The sequence below is a fragment of the Odontesthes bonariensis genome, chromosome 4 (genome assembly GCF_027942865.1).
Source record: "Odontesthes bonariensis isolate fOdoBon6 chromosome 4, fOdoBon6.hap1, whole genome shotgun sequence".
NCBI classification, from domain to species: Eukaryota; Metazoa; Chordata; class Actinopteri; order Atheriniformes; family Atherinopsidae; genus Odontesthes; species Odontesthes bonariensis.
The window spans coordinates 31,149,440-31,153,492 of NC_134509.1; positions in this window are offsets into that span (position 1 = coordinate 31,149,440).

A 4,053-nucleotide genomic window follows, 5' to 3' on the forward strand; every position below is an offset into this window, starting at 1 on the left:
CTTCCGCAATGTCATACAGCCCATTATGGAGTGATCTTTCTGTGCCCTCCATTTAGTCTTGAAGGCATGTGTTGCCTTCCAAGGCTCAGATCGCAAAAATAGAAGATCAACACTTATTATCACCTCCTATTTGTTATTTCATATATCATAGCAAATAGAATGACTCAAGTGATAAAGGTAAAAAGTGATAAACCCGCTGTTTGAATGTTTGACTTCCTGTAGCCTCCAATTAATGTGACGGCAGTAATATTCCATCAACAAAACTGTGACAACAAATATATATTATGTTGTGTTTATCATAGATGCTCCAAAATGATGACACATTTACAAAAGCTAACATATGAAGCATGTGGTGTGGTCAATAACAGATCACCTGCAAATGACAGGTTGTGCATTTTGTGGTCGTGTTGACTTTATCAACAACAAGACATGTGCAAAAAAAAAACAAAGTTAAAAGCAGTTCTGTTTGATTTGAATTTGACCAAAACAAACCATAAAAACATGGTTCAAATAAGTGAAGGATGCTGAAAGTGGCCTCCCTTGGGTCAGTATCTTGTGAGGGCACACAGAAAGCCACAGAAAGTTTACATCGCCCTCTGTTGACCAGCACCCATAACACAGACACAAATGACCTGTCATCAATGCAGAAGTACATGGTAAAGTGGAGTAAATGACAGTATTTCTGAGGCAATCTGTGTAATTTTCTGATATTTATCTTAGACTTTAATCAAATCAGCATGTGTTGCCACAGCTGGAGTTCAGAAAGAGGAAAACAAACAGGTGAACCTTAGAAACTCAGACCATAAACATCCAAAATATAAACAAAGAACCAAACTAAAACCACATACCACGTCATACCATGTAGTTTTGTTTTTTTTTCTTTTACAGCTAATGCATCACATCATAGCTATGTTTTACTGTGCTTTTTTCTTTCTAACTGACAGTGGCTGTTGCTGTAATCAGACTGAACATGTGCATGACCCACTGACCACTGATTAACAAAAGGCTTTGCAGAGGTTTCAAATGAATAGTTTACGTAGTATTTTTCATTTGCTGGGGTTCTACAAGTTTATCACTTAATCTCAAATCCTCCCCTTGGGCCTACCACTCTGTTTTTGCAGAACTAAAGTACCCCTTTCCTTTTGGAAATCACGGAGTGGTCATGCAGTCATCCAAATGGCCCTCAATGCCCCATTTGGAAGGCTAGACTTCTACTCCTTGATCCTTAAGAGGCTAAAAGAAAATGGCCAGATTATATATCCCTGCCCACTGGAGGGTGAGGATGATGGATGGAATTGGGATTGGGCCGAGGTTTTGTGTTTGCAATGATTGGACCTTAAGAGTTGATTATGCAGCACCAACCTGCTTTAGAATATCTTTCATATTGTCAATAAGAGATTGCGACACATTACGGCAACCAAATGAACCTGTTGTTGTGGCTTATTAAAGCTAATTAAAGTACCTGTATAGCAGATACTCTAAAAGAGGCTCAGTTTTGTCAGCAGTTCCTGGGTCCCAGCATCCCCAGTCCCAATTTTAAAGTGTCCTTGGGTGATACATATCGAACCCCATCATCAGAATACAAATTCTCTAGGAAACTATTTATTTAAGGGTAGGCATTAGACTTTGCTGCACAAGACTTGACAACTTCGAGGATTAGAAGCGGTTAACCAGAAAGTTACCCCAGTTCACATGTCATTGGGTAAGACGCTGCACCCCACATTACCCCGATGTTTTCCTCACTTTTAAGTTGATTTACATCAAATATTCCCATAAAATGTATGTTGTTTTGATGTTATCATTTTTTTGCCTGTACCAATAAGTTTCTTTGTCTATTTTATTTAGTCTGACAGAGGGACCTAACATCAGAAGTACAGAAGTACCTGTCTCCGTAAGCTCTGTACCTTTGCTTTTCTTGCAATTCACATGCAAGTAAGGCAAAACAACTTGAACGTTCATAATTTGTGGGAAATTAACAGTATTTCACATAAACATCAACACTCTCAGATCTGCTGCTTCAGCAGCTGGTGATCAGCCATAAATATGCTGTTTCTAATAATGCATAGATAGGCTGTACAGACTTATTTCCATTAAGTTTGCACACTGTTTCTCAAAGTTTGCAGCCCTCAGTCTTATGAGTTCCTCCCTTGTGTATCTCCAATCCCAGTTCTTGAGTACAGTCCAACTCTCAATCTGACTCGGAGCTTAAATCAGGCAGACAGACAAAGCCCTGAAAGGGGGTCTGGTCCCTTGACTCTGCTGGTCCTTTGTTCGAAGTGGGACTGTGATGTGCTTGCTGCTTTAGAAAAAGGACTTTTCAGGTAGGCCGTAAGGCGATCCTGGGCCTTTCCTGGGCAGGGTGTGCCCCGGGCGTCTCTGGTTTACCTGCGGGACCAGGAGGGGTGGGGTTGGGAGGGCTCGTCTGTGTTGGGTTGGCAAGTAGTGGAGAGGAGGAAAGCAGCTGGTCAGTGGAAGAGGAAGAGAAAGAGAGAGGAGGGGGGTGGTGGGAGGATTGGTGTAAGGTGAGAACGCTGAGAAAGGACAAATAAACAAAGGTTGTGATGAGGGTCTGAGGTGAATTAATTGTATCAAGCTCTCTCTCTCTTTTTTTGGCCACAGTCTCCAGGGACAGCAGCACAGGGAACTGCTGTAGTTGGAGTTGGGACAGCTCAGAGAAACCTACAGCTTTTTATGGGTTGAAACATCCCATTGATGAATTGATACAACATTTTGTTCACACACTCATGACTTCTGGAGGATTTAGCCCAATTTCTACGATGAGTTAGAGAATTTTCCACAAGTGCCACAAACAAGCTGACATCTGAGGCTTTGAATGAAATCCTTTCATAGCTGAATGAGTTGCCATGAAATCTGTTTCAGACATTCATGCTCCCCCCCCCCCAAGGTCAAATTTAATTACTTTTATTCAGTCTACTAACTGTTTATGAAGGAGCCACTATCAGATCAGAGTTTCAGTTCATTGAATACTTTGGTTTATGACTTGTCGCACATTGATGCTCCACACTGAATGTTACCTCTGTATTTTGATCTTTCTTTGAACACTACTTCAGCATCAACCTCGGGTCTCTTTCTTTATATTTTGTTTAAAGAAGCCAAACTGTCTTGTAATCTATTAAACTGGTCCTGAGAAATAGTTCTCCAAGTTTTCTGAATTTCCTCGAGAGAGTTTTATTTCGGACAATTACTACTTATTCACTCATTTTCACTTGGCATATTTCTTTCAATAAGATAAATAGGCCTATCAAACGGTTTGCAGCACATGAATAGCATCTGAGAGTCATGTCCTGAAGAAACAGGAAGAAATTTCTTGCAAAAATCTGACAGAACTGGCTGTGAAAAAGCCTTTATTAAGGAAGAGAAACAGGGAGAAAAAGCTGAAGTATGCCAAATGACTCAAGAGCCGGACTGAAAATCAGTAGCAACGGGTCTTATTGAGTGATGAATCCTCCCCAGAGCCCGGGCCTCAACTCACTCTATTGTAGGTTGGAACCTAACAATTTCCTTTAGGATTTCTATTGAAGGAAACTGTCAGTAGTCATAACTTGTTAAAACAAAAAGATTATGTGGACTGTTTGTTGATGCCTATCACCTTCTAAACCTATGAGTCATCATTTGTCTTTCACTTCCACTGACCTATTAACTCGATAATTTTAAGAGGCTTTGTTTTGTTTTGTTTGCAAAATATAAGGTGATACTTTGTTGATGCCCCAAATAAAGAAGCTTGTTCTTGTCCATTTTGCCGTGTTTTTTAGAGAAAGCCATGCAGAGGGCTGTGTAAGTGCTGAAGAGGAAGGAAGAGGTTGCTGTGTCAACGCTGAGATAAGCGCATATAAAATCAGCTCAACACTAAAATGTGCAGCAGTTAAAGATGTCAGTGTATATTCACATATCCTTCAATGTACTTTTGATATCCATCCCATATTATTTGAACCATGTTGAACTGACCATTTTAAAACAAATAATCCGACCGGAAGGGTTTTAGATTCTGGGTTTTTACTTTGAAGGTGGAACAGGAAAATCCTTTACGTATCC